The sequence below is a fragment of the Rhamphochromis longiceps genome, linkage group LG7, assembly GCF_057381845.1.
Source record: "Rhamphochromis longiceps isolate RC_006_pf linkage group LG7, R_longiceps_female_GT1.1, whole genome shotgun sequence".
NCBI lineage: Eukaryota > Metazoa > Chordata > Actinopteri > Cichliformes > Cichlidae > Rhamphochromis > Rhamphochromis longiceps.
Window position 1 is genome coordinate 31,578,408 of NC_140563.1, and position 26,643 is coordinate 31,605,050.

Genomic DNA, 26,643 nt, shown 5'->3' on the forward strand with positions numbered 1-26,643 from the left:
GAGGGTCCTGCGCAGTATCTTAGCTGTTCCCAGGACTGCGCTCTTCTGGACAGAGATCTCCGATGTTGTTCCCGGGATCTGCTGGAGCCACTCGCCAAGCTTGGGAGCCACCGCACCTAGTGCTCTGATTACCACGTGGACCACCGTTACCTTCACCCTCCACATCCTCTCGAGCTCTTCTCTGAGCCCTTGGTATTTCTCCAGCTTCTCGTGTTCCTTCGTTCTGATGTAAGAAAGAATATATATTGTATTCATTCGGAACCGCTACATCAATCACTACGGCCGTCTTCTTCTGTTTGTCTACCACCACTATGTATGGCTGGTTAGCCACCACCATTTTGTTCGTCTGTATCTGGAAGTCCCACAGGATCTTAGCTCGGTCATTCTCCACCACCCTTGGGGGCTTCTCCCATTTTGACCTCGGAACTTCCAGGCCATATTCGGCACAGATGTTTCTGTATACTAGTGATGGCCAAATGAAGCTTTCTGAAGCACTGAAGCTTATATTGAAAAACGGTTCATTACTCGAAGCTTTTCAACACAGTCCTCTCTGGTGACATCTGGTGGCCAAAAATATGAAGAGCAGCTTGAATCCACAAAATAAAACCAACTGCTTCATTATGATTGCCCATTCAACTGAGTGGAATTCTGTCTGATATTGGGTCGCTGTTGTGTTGCTTTGAACGTGTATTTTTTGGTGGTTAAAAAAATGTATTTTATTTGTTTAATAAATAGTTTTGACCAGTAAACTCTCCTTGTTTAAATATGCACCATGGTGTGGTCTTTCTTTGCTTATGACTTCTTGATGTTGGTAAATACAATAATTGAAAAATACCACGTTACATATAAAATATACATATAATAATGTACAACACATTATGGAGTATGCTTCTGCTCTGAGGTCTTGCCTCCATGCACTTATGCAATTAATCGCTAGACGGGTGTATTTATAAATAATATTATATTAGGGAAATTTTCCCAGACATATTTTTGACCTGGGGGTAGAATTGATTGTGAAATGGAAAATGAAAATGCTTATGAACTTGCAAATTAAAATCATGATGCATTTAAGGTAACCCCTTTTTATTTTTCTTTAAAAAGAGAATTTGTTCTAGTGTGCGATGGCCGAACCTGTTCCTTTTCGTGGATATCATTTCTCCTGTCTTAAGGAAAATCCCTTCACATGGCACAGAGGAGGCTGGAGTGCAGAGAAACTGGTAGAGATGCAGTTATACATTCTACCTGGGCCCCACCAACTATCAGCTAAAGAGAATAAATAAATTAAATTGCTGCACATTTGGCAGACTAACATTTTCAGATTAATTAAACAATAAAATATATATTTTTACAACATTACATGTAAAGAGTCAAGTGGAAGTTTTTTAAGTTAAGCAACAAAGTTAAGTTATTTAATGATATTTATATTATGGAAGCAGATTTTTGACATTTTACCTTTTTCCCGTTTTCAGATATAATAAACACGCACAAAACAAAAGCAAACAGCCAGAACACAAAGCTGGAAACCCACCCGATTGACAAAAATCAACTCAAAATTCTCCCACACAACAGAACCTCCTCTATTCCTCGCTGGCTCCAAATCTCTCAGTGGAATGATCAGTGGTTCGCTATCTGTCACCATCAAAACAATCCACAAATCCCACGAATGATTCGCTTCATTATAAACCATTGAATCAGATACCGAAGCAGTTAGGTTCTAAATGAAGCTTCGGACGTCACTGATCACGTGACTCTGGCCAAACGAATCAAGCTTCGACACAGTGCTTCTGAAGCAGTGTGTTGATGTTTTTGACACACGCACCGGAGCTTCAGCTTCAAGCGGGCCATCACTACTGTATACTATGCCGGGCACTTGGTTATGGCGTTCCATGTATGCCTTGCCTGCTAGCATCTTGCACCCTGCTGTTATGTGCTGGATTGTCTCAGGGGCATCTTTACACAGCCTGCTCCTGGGGTCTTGCCTGGTGTGATAGACCCCAGCCTCTATCGATCTTGTACTCAGAGCTTGTTCTTGTGCTGCCATGATTAGTGTCTCTGTGCTGTCATTCAGTCCAGTTTTGTCCAGCCACTGGTAGGATTTCTGGATATCAGACACCTCCTCTATCTGCCGGTGGTACATACCGTGCAGGGCCCTGTCCTTCCATGATGGTTCCTCGTCTCCCTCCTCTTTCTTGGGTTTCTGCTGCCTGAGGTATTCACTGAGCACTCGGTCAGTTGGGGCCATCTTCCCAATGTATTCTTGGATGTTCGTTGTCTCATCCTGGACTGTGGTGCTGACACTCACCAGTCCCCGGCTCCCTTCCTTCCGCTTAGCGTATAGCCTCAGGGTGCTGGACTTCGGGTGAAACCCTCCATGCATGGTAAGGAGCTTTCTTGTCTTGATGTCAGTGGCTTCTATCTCCTCCTTTGGCCAGCCTATTACCCCAGCAGGGTACATGATCACGGGCAGGGCGTAGGTGTTGATGGCCCGGATCTTGTTCTTACCATTCAGCTGACTCCTCAGGACTTGCCTGACCCTCTGCAGGTACTTGGTGGTTGCAGCTTTCCTAGCGGCCTCTTCATGATTCCCATTCTCCTGCGGGGTCCCCAGGTACTTGTAACTGTCCTCTATGTCTGCAATGTTGCCTTCTGGTAGTTTGATCCCCTCCGTTCTGACTACCTTCCCTCTCTTTGTTACTATCCGACTACACTTCTCCAGCCCGAATGACATTCCGATGTCATTGCTGTATATCCTGGTGGTGTGGATCAGTGAATCGATGTCTCGTTCACTCTTGGCATACAGCTTGATGTCATCCATGTACAGGAGGTGGCTGACAACTGCTCCATTCCGTAGTTGGTATCTGTAGCCAGTCTTGTCAATTATCTCACTGAGGGGGTTAAGGCCTATGCAGAACAGCAGTGGGGACAGAGCATCTCCTTGGTAGATCCCGCACTTGATGGTGACTTGTGCTATGGGCTTGGAGTTGGCCTCTAGTGCTGTACGCCACATCCCCATTGAGTTCCTGATGAAGGCTCTTAGGGTCCTGTTGATCTTGTACAATTCTAGGCATTCCAGTATCCAGCTGTGGGGCATTGAGTCATAGGCCTTCTTGTAATCAATCCAGGCAGTGCACAGGTTGGTCAGCCTGGTCTTGCAGTTTCGGCTGACTGTTCTGTCTACCAGTAGCTGGTGTTTTGCGCCTCTGGTATTCTTGCCTATCCCTTTCTGTGCCCCACTCATGTATTGACCCATGTGCCTGTTTATCTTAGCCGCTATGATGCCTGACAGGAGCTTCCATGTGGTGCTGAGGCAGTAGTTGGAGGGGACCGGTCCCTTCTGGGGGGTCCTTGAGGATCAGGACTGTCCGGCCTTCGGTTAGCCATTCCGGGTGTCTCTCATCAACTAGCAGCTGGTTCATTTGTGCTGCCAGGCGCTTGTGGAGTGCAGTCAGCTTCTTCAGCCAGTAGGCGTGAACCATGTCAGAGCCTTGTGCTGTCCAACTCTTCATACTGGAGACCCTTTCTTGGATATCTGCCACGGTGATGGTTACTGGACCATGTTCGGGGAGGTCGCTGTGGTCTGCCCTCAGATCCACTAGCCACTGAGCATGGAGAAACTCCACACTGGTGAAAAATGAAAAAAGAGAGTGTAGGAAAGCTGAGCGCAGATGGAGAAAAACAAACCTCCAGGTTCATTATGACATCTATAAAGAGAAACTTCACAATTATAATTTACAACTGAGGAGTGCAAGGAGGTCCTGCTTCTCTGACATCATCACCAAAAACAGTCATGATGCTCGGGTCTTATTTTCTACAGTTGACAGGCTAACAAACCCTCCTGTGTCAGCTGAACTTTATTCGACCATGGCCTGCAATGACTTTACCAAATTCTTCACAGAAAAAATCCAAAAGATTAGACAAGCAATTGGTACATCAATAGCAGATTCAGGATATGTACTGTGTCTACCGAAAAACTGTTTAAACACCATCAATTTCACACTATTAACAGCAAAGACCTGGAGGACATCTTAGGTCAACTGAACTCCTCCTCTTGCTGTTTAGATGTCCTGCCAACAAGTTTTTTCAAAAAGGTCTCAAAGACTTTGGAGTCAGACCTGTTACAGATCTTCAACTTTTCTTTAATGTCAGGTGTGTTTCCAGAACCACTAAAAACTGCTGTAATTAAACCTATACTGAAAAAGGACAATCTTGACAAGACACAAATGAACAACTACAGGCCGATCTCAAATCTCCCATTTCTAAGTAAGATCATTGAAAAAGCAGTTTCTCAACAGCTCAATTACTTCTTAAAACAGAATAACTGCTATGATGCCTTCCAGTCAGGTTTTAGACAGAACCACACACTGAAACCACTCTGACCAAAGTGTTTAATGGCATATGTCTAAATACATACAGTGGAAAAATGTCAGTCTTAGTTTTACTGGATCTCAGTGCAGCATTTGATACAGTTGACCACAACATATTACTCAAACGACTGGAGAATTGGGCAGGTCTTTCAGGAACTGTACTAAACTGGTTCAAAACATACTTAGTAAACAGGAAATACTTTGTATCAATAGGTAACTTCACATCTGAGCAGACAAGCATCACATGTGGAGTTCCCCAAGGTTCCATCTTGGGACCCCCTCTGTTTAACATTTACATGCTCCCACTGGCACAGATTATAAAGAACAACAAAATAAACTATCATAGCTATGCAGATGACACACAAATATATATCACAATGTCACCAGGAGATCAAGGCCCTGTACAGGCTCTTGGTAAATGCATTGAGGAAATTAATGACTGGTTGTGCCACAATTTTCTCCAGCTAAACAAAAACAAAACTGAGGTAATAGTCTTTGGTGCCAAAGACAAACGATTACAGGTCACCAGAGAACTTCAATCTATACACCTAAAAACCACAAACCAGGCGAGAAATTTGGGTGTAGTGATGGATGCAGACCTAAACTTAGAAAAGCAAATTAAGACAATAACAAAATCTGCTTACTATCACCTCAAGAATATTTCAAGGATAAAAGAACTAGTCCATGCATTCATCTTTAGCAGGCTTGATTACTGTAACAGCATCTTTACAGGTCTACCTAAAAAATCAGTCAGACAACTACAGCTCATTCAGAACTCTGCTGCTCGAGTCCTCACTAAGACCAAAAAAGTGGACCACATCAGTCCAGCTCTGAGGTCTTTACACTGGCTGCCTGTCCGTCAGAGGATAGACTTTAAAGTTCTGATGCTGGTCTATGAAGCTCTGAATGGTTTAGGATCAAAATACATCAGTGACCTCCTGACCCAGTATGAACCTTCCAGATCCCTCAGGTCATCTGGATCCGGTTTTTTATCAGTTCCCAGAGTCAGAACCAGACACGGAGAAGCTGCATTCAGTTTTTATGCTCCATATATCTGGAACAAACTCCCAGAAAGCCTCAGACACTTTTAAGCTTAAATTTCAAAACTTAAATTTTAACTACTGATTTTATCTACTGTTCTGATTTTACCTACTGTTTTTTTGTTTTGTTTTTTAATCAATTTTAAATCATGCTTTTTATTTGTTTTTGTTTTTAATGTCTCTGTAAACAGTGTTGGGGAGTAACGGAATACATGTACCGCCGTTACGTATTTAGAATACAAAATATGAGTAACTGTATTCCGTTACAGTTACCGTTTAAAAAGGTGGTATTCAGAATACAGTTACTTTGTTGAAATAAATGGATTACACTGCGGTACTTTCCTGTTTCATATTGTCGTGGGTCAGGACTGTTTGGGTTTTGTTTGACAGCTACGTTCTTTCGTTCCAGGCGGCAGCGTTACGGTTGCCATGGTTACAGGGCGACGCTCTCTCTCTCTCTCTCTCTGCGACTGTGTGTTTCCTGGGTGAGAGAGCGCCTTTTCGTTGTTGTTGTTGTGCTAAGCTAACAGGCAGAATGCTACAAGCATAGCTCTAAAGAATGCAGCATCATGGGCAGTGTAGTCCGTGCTGCAGGGAGAATGCACTGCCATACACGTTATGTGTCTGTGAGCGCGAGGAGGGAGAAAAAGGCGAGTGGAAAGGTACGAGTTGTCGTCGAGGAAAAACGGGAGCTGGAAGCATGTAAATATAATATTAACCACTGCAGCCAAGAAGAGTGCCTGACGAGCCCAGCTGTAAGTAAGCTATTAAGACTCGACTGTACACCGTGTTCGTGTTTTCCTCCGAAAACAATAAGTTCCGTTGGAGCAGTCTTTCAACGCCTCTCTCTGTCTCTTGCAAGAAAAATTGACCCACACAACAAAGTAAAGCTATTTTTCGGCTATGAGCCGACAGGGACCCCGCCGTATTAGTCAGAGGTCCCTTTACTACAGTTCGGAGTCGCGGACCTTCAGTAATAGTAATAAATCACACAGCAATAGTACATTCACGTTGTTGTAAAAAGCACGATAATATATTAAGTAATCCAAAGTATTCAGAATACGTTACTCTCATTGAGTAACGTAACGGAATACGTTACAGAATACATTTTGGGGCATGTATTCTGTATTCTGTAACGGAATACATTTTAAAAGTAACCTTCCCAACACTGTCTGTAAAGCACTTTGAATCACCTTGTTGTTGAATTGTGCTATGTAAATAAACTTGCCTTGCCTTGCCTTTATGCGATTAATGCATTTTATACATGGTCGCTGAAATAAATAAATATAAATAGATACTAAGTCTCACTCATTTCATAACCCGGTGCCTAACACACTGTCAGCACAAGACATCTTGTAAAGACCGGAGACACAGAAACAACTTTGATCAAATTGCATTATTTTACACCTTGGAAATGAAAACAGACAGACATTACATTACCTTAGAATTCTGGATTGTTTCATTGGTTACTTTAAATATTTGTTATTATTTATTTGAAAGCAACACTTTCTGATAAATATGTACAGATTTTTCTCAGTTTTGCCTTCCATGACACCTCCTGTGCTCGTGGCCTATAGAGGTGGCAATCCCTGAGGCCGAAAAATGAAGCCAGCGACTGCAGTTCCTCTAGTGGCCACCAGATGGTGTCTCCCAAAGTGACTCGATTCACATCGACTCCCATATTAAAATATCCCATTTACAGCAGAAATAAACATATCTACAGACCACTTCAAAACAGGTCTCCGTGCATAGTTTTCCAATTCATAACAAGTACACAGATTATAGCTAATATCTGTGTTTGTGCATTGCAGTTGTACACTCTTATGTCCAACTTGCTAACTAAAGCTGTGGTTTATAATTTAGCATGCTGCACCATTTTGAGATCCAAAGACCATCATGGTGATGTTGAGGCTTTAAAATTTGGTGTCTTAAACCTGTTGCAGTAGCTATATTTTATACATTCAATGTGTGGCTATGTAGTTATGCACAAACAACATGGCTGCCTGTGGCTCACATTGATGTGTGAATGCCATATTTTCCTTTCATGCTGTATAAATTACACTGACAGGAAAGATGTCATTAAGAAATATCTATTAAGGATAAAGTAGAACTGTCCATGTTCAAAAGCATATCTATGCACAATGTGGATTTAATGTGATTTTATACATAAAATGAGAGATTTGTGTGTTTCTCTGTAGCTGTAATCTCAGGCTGTGTCTGTGCAGTTAAAAAATAGGTGGGGGTGTATTTATGTGTGTCAGTAGGAATGCAAAGGGCAGAGCAGTGAGATGGAGGAGAGGATCTTCCATTATAGATCTGACCTGAGGGGTCACACACACACACACACACACACACACACACACACACACACACACACACACACACACACACGCACACACACGCACACACACGCACACACACTGAGCTGAGAGAAGTTGACCATTAGTTTCCTCCCCATCACTCCACCTGCTGACTGCAACTGTCTCGCTCTGATTTATTTCCTCTTATTGACTGTCTGCTCGTGTGTCTGTTTGTCTTCCACCGCAGAGCAAATCTTCCCTCTGAAATCAGCCATTTGCTCCTCTATGATGCTGTTTTGAGTCTCGTGATCATCTCGACTGGCAGCTGACCTTCTCCTGTGCCGATGCTGATCTTGTTGAAGTTACCTTTTGCTGGTGTCATGCAGTTGATAATCCTCTCTGAGGATCCCTGAAGCAACACTAAACAAGGTGAGTCTCCTCCTTAGTTCGTTATGATCTCTCTGAGGACATGGTTGGAGGAGCTCGTGGTGGTGCCCACGCCCATGTCTCATTTAGCTGGGGTTACACCAACATCAGTCTCTCTGACAAGCTTAAATGGGAGGTTTCAGTCAATATTCTCAGATAAATGAATCCCTTTCACTGTCTACTAAGCAGTAACTACACCAACAGTGAAACTGAGAAGAAGAGGATTTAGCTCAATTTTACGTTTGAAAACCAACACAATCCGATTGTTAAGTGATGACGTGAGGAATCCTACTTCCGGGCCTAAAGTAGTCTGCGTTTAATATGGCTTTTGTGTTATTAACATGTTTAATGTTTTGTATTTTCTTCTATTTAATCTCAAAAAGCTCCTAAAGCAGTCAGTGATCACTGTTGACCTCCCTCGGCTTTTATTACCGCTAACTATTTATTTAAGCTCAGTTTTTAAAACCTTAGGATGTAACTACAGCCCAGCCCATGCAGCAGTATATGAATGACTAACCTCATATGTGGACGGATTATCTCAGTTGTTCTCCTGGCTGAAGTTTGGTCCTTTTACAGCATCCTGCCATGCGATTACATTTGTTCCTAACCACCGAGAACACGTTAACTTTTATCGAGTGGAAAAAAAGTTAGCTGTTTATATTATGCTAACATAGCTGTGTCGCTAGCGGTCACGTAGCACATCATTATATACCAGCTAGATCATTTTATTAAAGATGAAAGACTTTAGACAGTTTTTCAACTCTCAGTAATGCCATAGTGATCGTTTGATATATGAACCTGCAGCGGAGTTTAGGTCCAGACACGGCTAGTGACGTCAGACTGAACAACCGGATTACTGCTGCTTCTTCATATATATGTAACCATCAACAAACAGAAAACCAAGCATTTATTCAGTTGATCAGTTTTTAGATCACTATGTGCTTGAGGAGGTGTTACTCTTCCACATCAAAAGGAGCCAGTTGAGGTGATCTGGCAATACTAGGGTGCCTCCTGGGTGCCACCTAAGTGAGGAGTTTTGGGATGTCCTACCATGAGGAGGCTCTCGGGCAGATCCAGGAGACACTGGAAAGATTAAATATGTCACCTGGCGCAGGAACACCTGAGGAGAAGGAGGTCTGGGCATCCCAGTTTAGACTGCAGCCCCTGCAACCCAGACCCAAATAAACACTAGAAAATGGATGGATGAAAGAAATGTAAAAGTCAGATTTTGGTCTTAATATTTCAATTTGGACTAAATATTTGGAGTTAATATTTTACTTTGTAGTGCAGTTTGCTCATATATTAATATATCCAAGATTTTAACAGTGGCCCTCATTTAAAGCCCTGTGGAACCTGCTGTTGCTGAATGTGAAAAACATCTTATTGTCAGAACTTATTATTAAACAGTAAGAAGAAGAAGAAGCAGCTGATAAACACTTACTTTTTCCAAGTATAGGGCAATGTTTAGGAATATGTTTGATCTTCTATATTTATTATTGTTTTAAGAATAGAGGTATCTGGTCCTGAGAATAGCATTATAGGTTGCTTGCATTTATTGGTCACTTTCTAGAATTTCTCTTAGACTCAGCCAAATGTAAGCTTCACAAGTTTCTGACAGCTTGTGATTCGTGTTTTTTTTTTTTTTTTGTTAACGTATAATCAAAGTTGTCTTTTGACGTCTTAACTACAGAAATGGAACAGGAGCTGCATCATCTGTCAAGCAGCCAAGAATTACTGCTGTCACTGATGATTGGGGCCTCAAAGAGAGGAAAAAAAGACTGACGAGAGCGTATGACAGCAGTGTAACTTATACATAAATGGTAAATGGCGTGTATTTATATAGCGCTTTACTAGTCCCTAAGGACCCCAAAGCGCTTTACATATCCAGTCATCCACCCATTCACACACACATTCACACACTGGTGATGGCAAGCTACATTGTAGCCACAGCCACCCTGGGGCGCACTGACAGAGGTGAGGCTGCCGGACACTGGCGCCACCGGGCCCTCTGACCACCACCAGTAGGCAACGGGTGAAGTGTCTTGCCCAAGGACACAACGACCGAGACTGTCCAAGCCGGGGCTCGAACCGGCAACCTTCCGATTACAAGGCGAACTCCCAACTCTTGAGCCACGATCGCCCCACTGGAAGCTGGAAAAATGTGGAATTTATTTTAGTGCTCAACTTTTTCATATTTGACATTTAGGGCTTTAAACTAACAGAATCTAGGGGGAAAGTTTCCCCAGCAGAATGAGTTTGAAGGACCTCAAAGAGCGGAAAAAAAGACTGACGAGAGCGTATGACAGCAGTGTAACTTATACATAAGCTGGAAAAATGTGGAATTTTTTTTTTGTGCTCAACTTTTTCATATTTTACATTTAGGGCTTTAAACTAACAGAATCTAGGGGGAAAGTTTCCCCAGCAGAATGAGTTTGAAGGACCTCAAAGAGCGGAAAAAAAGACTGACGAGAGTGTATGACAGCAGTGTAACTTATACATAAGCTGGAAAAATGTGGAATTTTTTTTTTGTGCGCAACTTTTTCATATTTTACATTTAGGGCTTTAAACTAACAGCCTCTAGGGGGAAAGTTTCCCAGCAGAATGAGTTTGAAGGGCTTTTAAGCATACATATGTGGACAAAAGTGACCCTTGTTTGCCGAGCTGCAGTTGGGTAAAGTTGTTGCATTATACTGTGATGTTTTAGACATGAGTTTGCTTCAATCAGCCATCTTTGTGGACAAAGATAAAAAGTTTTTTACATTGTCATCAATCGTGGTTGGAGCAGCAACACAGTCAACAAATCAGCCTTTTAATTACAATAATAAACGTACTGCACCCCCTGATTTGTCAGTCCTAAGATGACAGCAGTGCAGAATAAACCCTGACTGCGTTCATGACATGATGTGTCCAAACAAATGAACACAAGACAAGTCGAAACATCACGTTTTCTCCACCAAAAGTGGCCCACGAACATCACAGAGAGCGTGAAAGTTTACATGCTTAAACTGATGAAGGTTCACATTCCTCCAACCCCAACCTCCGATCTGTAAGTGATTATTAATGAGTCTCATTACAATCTTATCTAGGCATCATGAACAACTCACAGGAGCTAAAGTTGTGTTTGTTGCCTTCAGCAGTTTGTAAGAGTCTTTCCTTTTATTGTTTCACGTACCGTCACCATCATTGGGTTCTATGCACATGGCCTGATGGTGGTAACAAATCCAGCAGTATCCCATATGGAAAAGATATATATATATATATATATATATATAAATCTTATAAAGTTTGTATCTGTCTTGTGTGAAACTTGTATGAAAAGCATACAAGAGTGAAAGCAGATATAAGATCCCTTGGTGGCTGTAGCTCAGGTGGCAGAGCAGGTCAGCCACTAATCAGAAGGTTGGTGGTTCGATCCCAGGCTGCCTCCTGGCTGTGTGCCAAATATCCTTGGGCAAGATACTAACCCCATGTTGCCTACTGGTGGTGGTCAGAGAGCCCGGTGGCGCCAGTGTCCGGCAGCCTCGCCTCTGTCAGTGCGCCCCAGGGCAGCTGTGGCTACAATGTAGCTTGCCATTGCTAATGTGTGGGTGAATGACTGAATGTAGTGTAAAGCGTTTTGAGGTCCTTAGGGACTGAGTAAAAGCGCTATACAAACGCAGGCCATTGAAAAATTATATAAATGAAACTTGGATGTTTTGGATACTTCCTAAAACAATATATGAAAGTAATGAGAAAGTGGCCACTTTCATGAGTAAATCATATAAGCCTTATATGATTCACTATATGAAGCAAGCTAAAGCTGATGCAAGTCTTTTATACGTTTTTCCTATTTCTTTTCCATATGGGTATATTCAAACCATGCTCATATGAATGAACTCTGAGAAAACAATTCTTCTTGACTGACCTGTTTCAAGGACTTGATGTCACATCACTCTGGTTTGGAGTGTGTTTTTGGTTTGAAATGAATTTAAACGTTGTCTTAATGTTATTAAAGCTAACTTGGCAACACTGAGGTTTAAATAAGTGAGATACAAAGATGGTGAGTTGGTTTGTGCCTTTTTGGAGCTAATTTTTTTTCCAGCCTACATACTTTATCTTTCTTTTCAAATGTGCTGCGGCTTAACAAAAACAAAAGCAAACAGAAACATGTTGCAAAATCAGACAAAACACAGTAAAAATGGAAAAAACAGCAAAAAAAAAAAAGAGAAAAAAATATGAAACAAAACGGAAGATTTCTGGGGAAACAATAGGAAACAACGACACAAAACTCTGTTGTGTCGTTGTGCTTTTTCAACATTTTTCTTTTTGTTGGCGTTTCTTGAGCTGCTGTTGGTTGGCCTTTCAGGACCACCATACGTCATTAATTAAGACTCAGCAGAATCTGAAGGATTATAATCGAGTGTTTTATTAGATTCTGATAAACGTTTTAAACTTTTCATTCTTTCACCTGTTGACTAATAATGGTGAAATATAAAAAATAATTCAAAAGTAGACCTAGTCTGCATGCAAGTCTGATGTAAATACAAATAGAAAGACTTTAAGGATCATGTTATTACTTGCAGAAGAGGAAAGTTGTTAAGAAATTGTTTCAGCGCATTATTATCGGTGTGCTGAATAACTGAAGCATCATTTAAACTGTTGAATCTGAAGTCACATATCTCCCAATTTGAATTCAGAGCTTTTTGGTCTGTTTAATAAATAATATATCACTTACTGATTCATAAGAAATTAAATTGGTATAAAGATCAAGTTACTTGCTGATATCCTGCTTGCCTGTGTTTCTACCTCTGCTTTCTCGCTTAGTTTGACACTTTTAAATAAAAAACTCATATCCAGTTTTTCTCACCAAAAATCTTTTCATCTCTGAGGTCTAATCTTTTCTGCATTCACATAAATACATTTTTGAAGGATTTTTAATACTTTGTTCCTTTTTATCCAGCGACCTTTCATTGCTCTCTTGCTGTGAGTGATGCTTACCTTTCTAAAGAAAATCACAATATAAAAGCACCTGACCTGAAACTTAATAATATGGAAGTATCGACACACAAATCCAATTTAACAGTGTGATTTCATCCTACTTTTAGTTTTGTTATCAAAAAAACATCTTAAGTTGTCTGATGTTGATTTTAAGTGACCACAGCCGCGTGTAGAATATGTCAGGGGCTAGTTTTAAGTCTTCATTAAAGATTGTGGCATCAAAGATGGACCCGACCACATATTTGCACTCTACACAGACTTTACTTCCAGTTGTTGTTCTTTCTACAGGCTTGCAGCTTTTCAGCTCCCAGCTGAATACACAATACAACAACTACAACTGGAGCCAGCACCAACTTATGAGCTGAATGAGCTCAGGTGTATCAGCCTTCCCCACAGCCAGACCATGAACCATGCCCCGCCGCACAGATCCATACATTTTCTTAATCCAGCTCAGGGCTGTGCAGAGAGGTTTAAAGGGGCGGGTGCTCAAAGTTAAAAAGGGGCACATTGAACCAGGCTGAATAACAACAACACACATTCATCAAGAATCTAATATGGGCAACAAGGCAAAGCAAACGTAGCTGATGCTTTACCTGATGGGTACAATGTTGCTGTTGAGGGGTTGCTGTGGATAGTGCTGGAGGGCAGGGCTGTGTTGATCTGAGACTGTAGACATTAAAAAGTTCATAGGAGAGATGGTAGCTGATTAAACAAGTGTCATGAGATAATAACAAAATGCAAAGATTGGTGACAGCACTTGGAACCATAAGGCAACAAAAAACTGTGAGAAATAATTTAGGCTCTGCCTGTGATTCACTCTTTGCTTCTCTTCTTCCTTCCATCCCATCATTTCATATATCACTCTCCACTTGCTGTCTATCTGAGAACAAGGCACAACTTGCTATTGCAATAAACTATAATCTAATTATCCACACCTAACAACTCTTGCACTTAATCTAAATGATGACAGAAAAATGTCATAGCCCTGCCTTTAGTAGCCTCACACAGCTCCTACTGTTTCCTCCTCATGTCCTTACCAGGCATGTCTGGACAATGTTATATCATGAGTAATATTTTTTTAAATCCAGCTAAATAAAACACACACATGCACACACAGTGACATTTTAGACCTTCTTCAGAATACTGTATATACTATGGGCATCATGGTGCTGATCCAGAATCTTTTTTTTTATTATTATTTATTACTAGAGCTACAATAATAAAGCAATGAGGAGGGGGAAGTAATAAATATGAAATAATGTCATTATGATGATTCCATTTGTTTCACTATCCACTCTGTGCAGGGGCAAAGCTTATTACATTTTTAAACTGTAGAGATACAATCATTTTACTGCTGTAAAATCCAAATTTTGTCTTATTTAAAATATAAATCTAATATAATCTGCTTCTTAATGTATGTTCTTTAAAATACAGTGTGTTTTAATATATTATAATTATAATAATGCATAATTATGTGGACATGCATATTAGATCGTTTTTTAGTGAAATATAATCCCTCCAGAAAGGCAGGAAAAGCCCTGTAACTTGCTTTAAAACTAAATATGTTTCTAAATACTTTAAAACTAAATATGTTCCCTAAAACGGTGACAGAGCTACAGACCCATGACAGCCTTACACAGGTAGCCAGCAGCTGTGACCAGCACTACTTGTGCAGTTAATAAAAGGACAGGTAATGTTTGTCACGCTGTTGCACACACAGCACGCTCGTTTGTTTCAGTTCGTCAGTTGCAACAAGACAGCTTACCAACGTGTACGTAATAAGCTGATACTCCTGTGTGCTACACACTACAGTGTGCGCTGTACACCTACTTACTGGTTTTGTCGCATCAGTCTGTGTCTCTGAGTTAACTTGTGTTTCTCCTACTGCTCCGGACCGCAAAAAATGCGCGTGCTCTTTGTGAGCTCGTTCCCGGCTCGTAACCAGCGCGTTCTGCCGTCAAGGGCGATCATTGGTTAAATCTGATCATGTGACTGATGCAAGCCAGATCCTTTTATTTAGCAAAACTGTGATTAATAGTTAAATATTATTGTTGAGGGGCACAGACAAGACTCTGCACGCACACACACATTAAAAAAAAAATTTTTTAAAAATCTTTTTTTAAAAAGTTGCCTCAACAAAAGGGCACCTTGGGCACCCATCAGGAAAGGGGCGGGTGCTCAAGCCCCTCTAGCCCCCCCCCCCCTCTGCACGTGCCTGATCCAGCCTGATACTTATCCTTATCCACTTATCCAACTCACGGTCAAGGTGAGAGAACCTGTGGTCTGGAAGATATCCCAGCAATTATTAAACAGTGTGACATTCATTTTGTAAATTATAGTCCCATTTAGAAGATAAATGATGACATGTACCCAAAAAACCATGACTAATTTCAGTGTGTTTCATTACAGAATCATTTTAGATTCAGAAAATGATCTTCAGCTTTTGGTACTAATCAACACTGAAGAGTTAGCAGCTTAGTTTTATCAGTAGATATGTTTAGTTATGGTCATCCCATATGGAAAAGATATACCGTAATTGTCGGGCTATAAGCCGCTACTTTTTGCACAAGCTTTGAACCCTGCGGCTTTTAGTCAGGTGCGGCTTTTCTATGGATTGTCCATGATTTTTGACATATCGTAAGACGATTTGTTTTGTTTGTTCCGCTGTTGTACGGCACTACGTTGCCTGGTGGAAGGGCATGTGATCAGACACACAGTATCGGGGTTAAAGAGTGGTATGTTGGTCACATGTCCATCCGCCAGGCAACATAGTGCTGTACAAGTAGCGCGAAAAACAAACTTCAAAGTAGCGCTATGCGTTCAGCAGGAGGCGTGGATGATGAGCGGCGTGGATGATGAGCATAACTTGCAAAAAGCAAGTTATGCTCAACTCCACCGGTGGAATCTGACAGCGTGGAAAAGTGTGAAAACATCCATGATCACCAACGGATTTCGAAGGGCTGGACTGCTGCATGATGGAGAGGAGGACACCGCCACGGCCCTTCAGAGGGTGTTCAACTCTGACACTGACAACGAGGATTTCTTTGGTTTTAAAAGTGACAACAAAGGAAAGAAGCTGAGAGTGGATGACGTAGCCATCCTGAGCCTGTTCGTATCCGACACTGGAGGAGAGGACTTTGGTGGTTTCAGTGTGCAGGAAGAAGAGAAAGATGGTGGTGAATGACTGACCTTTCTTCTTGTTAAAGCTGTGTCACTGCACCTGAGCCTAAAAGGTAGGCCGAATCTATTTTTCTGGTGTGCTGTAGGTTATTGTTATGTACTACATTTGTTACTCATTTATGAAGCACAGTACATGTTTCGTACTTGTAATTACCGCTACTTGTACATATACCTAAAAAGTTATGCAAATATGTACCCATAACTTGTTTTTCAAAATATTAATAAAAGGGGTGTGTCTCCAAACAGCCATCTCTTTCCTGACAATTCCCTTTGTGCACATTCTCTTACATATGATAAGTCAACATTGAAACACCTGCGGCTTTTGGTCAGGTGCGGCTAATGTATGTACAAAACAGGATTTTCCCCTGATTTTAGCTTGTGCGGCTAATATTCAGGTGCGCTTTGTAGTCCGGGAAATACGGTATATATAAATCTTATAAAGTTTGTATCTGTCTTGTGTGAAACTTGTATGAAAAGCATACAAGAGTGAGATATAAGATCCCTTGAAAAATTATATAAATGAAACTTGGATGTTTTGGATACTTCCTAAAAAAAATATACGAAAGTAATGAGAAAATTGCCACTTTCATGTGTAAATCATATAAGCCTTATATGATTCACTATACGAAGCAAGCTAAAGCTGATGCAAGTCTTTTATAAGTTTTTCCTATTTCTTTTCCATATGGGATATCCGCTCCAAAACCAAAAGCTAGATACCGTAATCCAGAAATACAAAAACACGAGGCTTCAAAATGATGGGTTACATCAACACTCCAGAGAACAGGCTCCAGGTCAGGCCTATGTGGTGATTGACAAATTGCAATCATATGAGTGTGTGGCATTCCTCTGATTCACAGTCAATCCACTTGACATTTGTGACATCTGGTTTTAAAAATCAATTTAAGGTGACATTTGAAAAAACTCAGCATGCATGCTGCTATCCACATTACACACACACACACACACATACTGTAAACACACAGATCTCTATGGGCTCAAATTGTGGTCAAAATTCGTACTTCTAACTTGAAACTTGTGTGCAGAGTTTCACACATATTTTTTGGCTATGTCCACTAGAGATGGCACGATACCACTTTTTTATGTCCGATACCGATACCGATATCCTAAATTTGGATATCTGCCGATACCGATATGAATCCGATATAGTGTTTTTTAATCAACAAAACTGTTTTTTAAATATCTTGCTGCATTTTGTATAAGTTCATACTCAAGTTTAAAACAACAACTACACTAAAGCTATTCTGTTATACCTGTATGCAAAAAAAAAAAATTTCATAGTTCAGCAATACTGATCAATCTAATAAACTTAAACCTACACCATCCTCCCTATTCTGGTATTTTAAAGAGTACTTAGCGTAAATATTAAGCAACCTAACTAATAGGGTTCCAACTCCCAGCAACAACAAAAATAAATAAATAAAAAATAGGGAACCACCCCTCACGCTCCACCTCATGATGCTTAATCGACGTAATCAACCTTAATTTGATGCAGTGTGAAAAAAAATGCACAGAAATCAATTATTTTTCAAGGAATATTAAATAGATTCAACATCTTTCTTCAACAAAATTGCAGACTGCACAGATGGTACCTTCCCAAAGGAAAAAGTACTATAGCTTACTAGGGTATATATATTAGACTTAATAGTTACTATATACAGTAATTGACTTCTATTCATTTTACATCAAATTAAAACTTTGGGTGTCAGATAATTATTTATTAAAAGCTAGACCTAAGCTGATTTAAATCACGCTTTTCTCCCCTCGTGTGTTTAATGATAAATATGGTGGTCAGCACCAATGTTCCCTCTAATTGGATCTAACTGAGTTTTGCAAACTACAAAGTTTTTAGCTACTGTTTACCTAAAAATGCAGCCAAGACGTTTTTTTTAAATAAACATTTCAAACTATTTTCAAGACATTCAGCTGTTCTGCATCAAATTTGATGCCACACAATTTATTTGTGCCACTCTAAAAAATAAAAAAATAATTTCTGTCCACTATGAGATAAAGTAGAACAACAGCCTGATACCTGCAGGCCTGACAACAGGAGATGTATCACTCCTGTAACACCTGTAACATTCAGCAGTCGCCTCATTGTTCTGACACACACAACAAAACTATTGACTACACTACACACTAACTACACAGGATTTGCGCAAAATCTCTCACATCTCAAAACACCACTGTCACTCCTAAAACTTCCCCCCTTCCTAAATAACTAAATGCCATGTTGCCATCTCATTTTTTGATTGGTCGACATGGTGCATTTTTCCACCAATAGGAAAGGGTGGGGGGTATTTTGGTTTTGTTTTTGCTCACAGGCTTTTGAGCGTTTTCCTTATAAAACCCCGTTTTTACCGTTTCTTCCTGCAGTAAATATAAACAACGACAGTATTCAGGAAGAAAACCAAACATTGCAGATATTTTTATCATAGCTCTGGTTTTACGTGGCCTATCAACACAATTTAAAAACTGGTATAAAGTCCACACTTTTTCCGTCAATTGTTCCGTCTGTCCTGCTCACATCTCCAATGGTTGTACACGTTGTCATTAACGTGGCTTCACTCCACATCAGCCGCTTTGCTAGCTAAAACACCGGCGTCGGCACATAAGGACGCTGTCACAGCCTGTCAACGACGTTGATTAGCTGCGTATATACGAATGTGAATCGCATGATTGGCTGGACTATGGGATAAGGTGGCATCATTCTAATCCCATACAGGAGCAGCCAGTCTCTTACTGACTAACACTGCAAAACAGAATTGTTAAAGTATTAATGTTAATTTCGATTCAGGTTAGATTTTGTTTTTGTGCGCAATGCAGATTTTCTGTGCGCAGAGACCGTGCCAGCAGTGTGCAATTGCGCATGTGCGCAGCTTAGAGGGAACATTGGTCAGCACTGACATGGATTCATATCCCTCAGTCCACTGGATTAACACGGAGGCTCTGCTTTTTATTTACTTGTTGCCATGGTAAATCCTACTCACACATGCACTTAGCTCTGGTTGAACACTCAGAGTTGAACTTACTCTGATTGTCTGTTCTGGAATGGGAAACTCAGAGTTGCAAATCTCAGAGCTAATCAGCTCTGACTTCTAAACGTCTGGTCTTTCTGAGTTAAAAAAAAAAATAACAATGCTCTCGGTTTATGAGTCGGTCCAGAAGAAAACTCAGCTGCACATTTCCCAGCCGTCCAAAGCTGTTTTTTGCATTGCCTTCAAAGACATTCATGAAAATTCACGATGTTACTGAATTGTCTGTTTCAATATCTGTTTGTTCTTACTCGGTCATTTTATTCAGAGACTGCTGTGCTAATCCTTCCAGAGACTGTATATTCTGTATATAAAGGTGTTTATGCTTAACAAGAAAAAAATTCAGTGTGAAAAAAGTGATTATCCCAAGAGTGCAGAGTAGGGCTGGGCGATATATCGAGTTTTTTAAAAATATCGATATATTTTCATACGAGATATAAGATGTGACAATATCGTTTATATCGATGTAGTCTATGTTACGTTATAATTATACTTGTGGAGCCGCAGGTTTGCCTCTTTTTCGTCCACTTTTGTCTCTACGCAACGTTACTCGGCCTCGCCTCTCCTTCACTGAACACAACCCCCCCCCCCTCCCCCATAGCTTCACCTGCAGGCAATGACAAGATGAAAGCGAGTTACCGCGGATCGCCCCGTGCGTGGGGCTGGACGGTGTCAACGTGTTAACGAGCTAACCGCGCTAACGACATGCAGCCCGGAAGGGGTGCACGGCCTAAAATCCTTTCATTTTCTCAAAAATCGACAGTGCGCCTTATGTATGAATTCTGGTTGTGCTTACTGACCGCGAACCGATTTTATGTGGTACACAGCGCTCAGCAATCTGTCAAAAAATGTTTTAATATGACTTTGCTAAGCTACGGAGCTGCACCGCTTGATGGATTGTTGGAGGATTGTGGCTACTGAGGAGGAGCCTCGCGGAGTGATATGTACTGTGCTTCAACGTAATATTACCGTACTGTGTGTGTATAAGGACCACAAATGGCACCTGTTCAGAGACGTGGTGCAGCTGTGAAATCTGTCTCTTTGTTATTATGCTCAGCGTCTATTAGTTTACATTTTGACTGCACAATTGTGAGCTTTTTGTTATGCACAAAAACAACATTGTTTTCTTTTATTTATGGACCATGATTATTTAATAAATGCTGATAATTTATTTTTGAGTAATTTCTTCATGTACATCTATGCTGTATGTAAATAAAAGTGCCCGTGTGACATCTGGGACACAGTGTGACTAAGAACTCTCTTTTTGTTCTTAACTTATGGCTTTAAAAAAAATATCGAGATATATATCTTATATCACCATCCAGCTAAAAAATATCGAGATATGAATTTTGGGTCATATCGCCCAGCCCTAGTGCAGAGACACTTCATCTAAGACAGGGGTGCCCAATCCCAGTCCTCGAGAGCTACTGCTCTGCAGCTTTTAGATGCGTCCTTGTTCCAGCACACCTGAATCAAATGAATGCTTCGTTATCAGGCCTTTGCCAGACTTGATGGCATGCCGAAGAGGTAATCCAACTATTTGATTCAGCTGTGTTGGGAGTAGGGATGCATCTAAAAACTGCAGGACAGTAGCTCTCGAGGACTGGGATTGGGCACCCCTGATCTAAGAGGTCACAAAACGCCCCAGAACAACATCCAAAAACCTGCAGGCCTCACTTGCCTCAGTTAAGGTCAGTGTTCTTGACTCTATCATAAGAAAAAGACTGGTCAAAAAAATGGCCTGCATGATAGATTTCCAAGACAAAAACCACTGCTGAGCAAAAGGAACACTTTTGCCAGAAACTATCTTGAAAAAAAAATACTCAACTGACAAGTTAAAAGTTTAATTTTTTAGAAGGTGTGTGTCCCATTATATCTGACTTAAAAGTAACGTAGCATTTCAGAAAAGGAACATCATACTTGCAGTAAAATACGTTGATGGTAGTGTGATGGTCTGGGGGTGTTCTGCCTCCTCAGGACTTGGAACACTTGCTGTGGTAAATGGAACCATGAATTCTGCCGTCTGCTAAAACTTCCTGAAGGAGAATGTCTCACCATCTGCTTGTGATCTCCAGCTGAAGCGCATTTGGTTCTGCAGCAGGACAATGATCCAAAAAACAACAGCAAGTCCACCATTGAATGGCTTAAGGAAAGCAAAATGAAGACTTTGAAGTGTCCAAGCCAAAGTTATGTGTTGCCTGAGCCCATGGATCTTCCCCTCTTCTTGGTAGCCTCCTGCCAAGTCATTTGAGGGTTGCTGTCCTCAGCTCCTGCCAGACTACCAGATGTCTTACTTTATCCTCCTATTTTTCCTTTGACGCTGTTGCTGGCCTTCTGGCACCAACCATTAGCAGGACTCCACCCTAGCCGTTGGCCACCTAGTGTGACTCATCACTGTGAGCCTTCAATTTGTCCTGCTGATGGGCTCTGCGTTTGTCATTAAAAACCTGCAAACAAGTATGACTATATATGTGAAAACCTACACTGCACTCTGGCCTCACAACCTGGTAAGACCTGATCACATGACTGACACATATACCCTGTGTTGCATTTAGTGCACTAACCTTCACATTTTAAGAGATGAGCGACATCCTTGTGTGTTTTTAGGCATTTCTAGATTAATTGGTGTAACCTGACCTTGTACTTGGATCTTTTTTCTTTCAACGCAAGCCGTACAAGGTGCTGCTGTCATCTTTATAAAGAGAAGTAGCTCGAGACAGCTATGGCTCCGAAGCAAAATAGGGAGAAACCCGGCACCCGCAGTGGCTTGCAAGATGGTAGTGAACAACAAGGCCAAGCGGAACAGCGAGGCCAGGAATCTCCATATGCAGACAATGTGCTGACTGAAGTATTAAAAATTGGAAGTACGCTGCAGACTGTCGCGGCTGATATTACTTCGATTAAGACTAAACCTCCCTATTCCTGCTCTACCACACCCACCCACACACACAGGGTTTGGGGTGCAGGTATGTCACCAGGGTGCAGGGGAGCCACTCCCCCTCTGTCCCCTTCTGCCTGTGCCTCAATTTTATTCTGCAACCTAGACATCCACATTACTCACACTCTCACATAACACATACATATAGGGCCTTGGGGGTGGGCACGTTTTACAGCATCCAGAGGATGGCGCTGGTGCCCTACCCTCAATTTTAAATGCATTTAGACATTAAGGGTTTTCGGGAGGAGCCGTGCTGCTCTCTGACAGGAAGCAGGAACCATGCTCTCCTGTGTTTTAAATGCACTTTAGAACAGCAACACTACATATGAGCGGGCGGAGGGAGGTTTGGGGTCTTCACCCCGGTTGTGTTAGCCATCAGGGCTAGGGCTGGGAGGAGGTGCTGGCCGTCAGATTGGGGTCTGGGATGCGAGGCCTCCCTGCTACTGCAGATAAGAAGGTGGTCCGCTTGCCTCCACCCCAGAGAAAAGGGTTACATCTCCTGGGTCTAGGTGCAGCACGTACAAACTCCAAAACACTTGCAAACTCCAAAACACTTGCAAACTCCAAAACACTTGCAAACTCCAAAACACATGCAAAATCCAAAACACTTGCAAACTCCAAAACACTTGCATACTCCAAAACACATGCAAAATCCAAAACACTTGCAAACTCCAAAACACTTGCAAACTCCAAAACACTTGCAAACTCCAAAACACTTACAAACTCCAAAACACTTGCATACTCCAAAACACATGCAAAATCCAAAACACATGCAAACTCCAAAACACTTGCAAACTCCAAAACACATGCAAAATCCAAAACACTTGCAAACTCCAAAACACTTGCAAACTCCAAAACACATGCAAATTCCAAAACACAACGGAAGTGCTCCAGGACGCTAGGGGCAGTGTTGAGCTTTTGTTACCTAGTAACTACACAAGCCAGGAAGTACCAATGACCGGATTTGGGCTGTATCCCAATTCAGGGTCTGCAGCCCAATTCAGGGTCTGCAGCCTTAAAGGCCACATTTTAAGGCCGATTACGTCACAGCGACACGACGAAGGCTGTCCCAATTCAAAGGCTGCTCGAAATGTGGCCCTCAAATGTGTCCTTAATTTCCCTGAATTTTAAGGATGAGTCAGTGTAGCCTTCATGGCCCAACATATCCCAGACTTCATAGCGCGGCGGTGGTGTGGATAATTTTGCCAAAATAAACGGCGGAAGCAGAGCCGCCGATGAGTAAACTTTCAGAAGTAAGTACTGAATATTATGTCACTTATTTATGCGCAAATGTTTTTATAATGATGAACATTAAAACAGTACTGTTGGCCACATGTCGGAAAGTTATGTGACATTAGCGATGTCTGTACTAACTTGGTTTTAAAGCCTTTACTTCAAAATATACGCCGTTCAATAGTTGACTTTAATCTTACAGAGAATGTGATGATTTTATGGATAATTAAAGTCAGTCATATATCCACAAAAACGAAAGTCAGTGATGCTGCTCGGTTTGCAGTCCTGAATATCATGGCACAAGCAGGATTCACTGCACTGTTAATGTTAGCTATGTTGTATTGTTCGGTGGTGTCGAGCCAAACGGACTTTAACGTGTGTTTGAACGAGCTGACGGTTCACTCGTTAAGCTGAAAGAAAGATGCTTTAATCACAGCAGTCACACATGTGTCCACTGTACCATCTGGGAACTCTTCTTGTTTCGTAATAACACAAACACTAAATCCTCCTTCTTTTGTGCTGTATTGTAGCAGTGTATACACCTGAGACTGTCACCTGTCTGTCTTGCACTCTCTCTCTGTTTCTTTCTCTCTGATTGTGTAATAAAAGTATGAACATGTATTAATAAGTTACACTTGTGTTTGAATCCTGCAGCTTATCACACATTTGATTTCCATGTGTGACAACTGCAAGTGTCCAGAGTGAGGACAGACTGAGGGACCCACTGCTGCACATCATCTGTGAGGCTTTGCACCCCTGATGATCCACCAGGACAAACTCAGCAGTGTGTGAGGAAGAGGAGGAGGAAGAGCCAGCAGCAGCTGACAGATGGAGAGAATAGACAGACTGTTCCCTGGTTGTGAAGGACTGCTAGGAAAGTTATAAGTAATTGTCTGTCCTGAATCAGTTTTATTAGGTAATTTTCAAATAATTGTATCCTCCCAGTGTTTTCAGTGTGGGAGAAAGTACTCAAGGCCTTCAAGTTACACACTATGAAAGGCAGCAACAAGTTTAATGTTCAGAAACCTAAAGTATGTATCAGCAGCAGAATGGAACTAAAAATAAATGTTTGTTCCAGTTCTATGAAGCTTTGAGTATTTTGGATCAGTAGCACTGCTGTGTTTGTTGCATCATATTGCTGTAATTGTTTATGTGCTTTATATATTCTGAGGTAAGTTGATCTATAGTGTTACATCATATTCTATAAGGATGTTATGTGTTTGTATACTTTCTGCCCAGTTTGACCCATTTAGCAGAAGTCAGCCTGTTTAAGGCTCTGATATCTATTCTGTATGACTTAAAGCAGTTATGACATGGTCTGATTTTCTCACCCAATAAAGGAATATTTCATATATCAGTCTACTCTTCATTCTATCAGAAACAGTTATCACAGCTTGTACATTTTCTTTTTATAAATATATGTAAGCAATGAGCCAAATTTAGTAATGCCAACATAATGAAGGAAAAAGATTTGTCTCTTATATATGATACACCTATATATGCACTGTCAAAGATACTTGTCTTTGAGTGAAGATTTAAGATGATAAGACATATAAATAGCTGCAACTTGAATCTGTACTGAGGCTCAGTATTTCATGTTCACTGCTGTAATAGCTAATAATGACTAATATAATAACTATAATATTGGCCATATTATATTTACATTACCAAAGTGAGATGACTTTAGTCTCATGAACAACATTAGCTAATTGTTATTTACTAACTAATCTTAAATGACTGTTCAGTACAGAAATTAAGCCCAAAAATCATGTTTTACCTCAGATACTTATCAAATCACACAGAGCTCTTGTAGAAACAAACAAACAAATGAACAAAATATGTTCTCCCTCATTTCTGTCAAACCAAGTTGTATGACACGTTTCCAGCGGTTAGTATCATGGTTGCTAGGCAACCTGGGAAGCGTGACGGAGACTAGACTGTCCCATACAGACAAACTTGCCGTTTATTTTGCAAATCGAGCTCAACACCGCCCCTAGCGTCCTGGAGCACTTCCGTTGTGTTTTGGAATTTGCATGTGTTTTTTAGTTTGCAAGTGTTTTGGATTTTGCAAGTGTTTTGGATTTTGCAAGTGTTTTGGAGTTTGCAAGTGTTTTGGAGTTTGTACGTGCTAGGGGCCGCCGTAGTTTTTTCCCATTTCAAGTTGATAAAAATGTTTTCTCTGTTCAGGGGTTTTGGCTGAACAAGCACTTTGCAATAATCTAGAGATCTCAGACCTACCATTTATCAGCTCAAACATCCAACGACATGAATGCTTTAAAAGCATCAACATCAGCGCTTCTCTGACAGCATGGTGGGAGTTTCTAAAATTGACAGCGTCTTCATTAATCCCATGCAAACGTACACCTATCTGGAACAACCCTGACATATTACAAAACAATAATATGATAAACTTTTCAGATTGGAGTGGTAAAGGAATCAAATATTTAGAACATATACTAGAAGGAACAGAATTTATTTCATTTGACAGACTAGTTACACAATATGGGATCAACAAGAAAAGATTTTTAGAATATCAACAAATTAAATCCATAGTAAAAAAGAAATTTAAACCGGGTCAAGTTGAACTACAAACACCACCAAGTGTGGTTCAATTTCTTACTCTTAAAACCCCCAAATTACTTTCCTAATATACAGAATGCTTTCTAAAACAGATGAATCAATATCACTTCCTATTGCAAAATGGGAAGCGGATTTATCAGTTAACTTAGACCTAAACTTCTGGTCTCAGATTTGCTTAAAAACCTTTCATCTAATTAGAAATCCCAGTCTTCAATTAATTCAATACAAAATATTACATAGAGTGCACTATACAGGTCATCGGATGTTCAAGATGGGCTTTACGTCTACCAACAACTGCTCACACTGCCAAACCAATTCACCGGACAATTATATCCACGCTCTTTGGTTCTGTCCACCAGTTCAGAAGTTTTGGCGCGAGATATGTGAAGACTTATCGAAGTGTCTGAAATGTAACATTCCAACTTCCCCCCTAGTGTGTTTGTTGGGCAGCTTAGATAATGTCACTTCAGAAAAGAATATCGCCCATATGGTTTTCACTGCCCTATGCATAGCCAAGAAAACAGTCCTCATGAACTGGAAAAATAAAAATAA

At 40.9% G+C, this 26,643-nt stretch overlaps 1 long non-coding RNA gene across 2 annotated transcripts; it reads left to right on the plus strand.

The window, feature by feature from the left end:
- The first annotated feature begins 5,606 nt into the window (after window positions 1–5,606).
- On the plus strand, window positions 5,607–26,138 carry LOC146665639 (uncharacterized). Of its 2 annotated transcripts, none has more exons than XR_014912639.1 (3): window positions 5,607–6,159; window positions 7,952–8,133; window positions 21,318–26,138. It is a non-coding gene; the product is annotated as an uncharacterized LOC146665639 (long non-coding RNA). The 2 variants fall into 2 exon arrangements; XR_014912640.1 differs by having other exon boundaries at window positions 24,166–26,138.
- The last annotated feature ends 505 nt before the right edge of the window (window positions 26,139–26,643 follow it).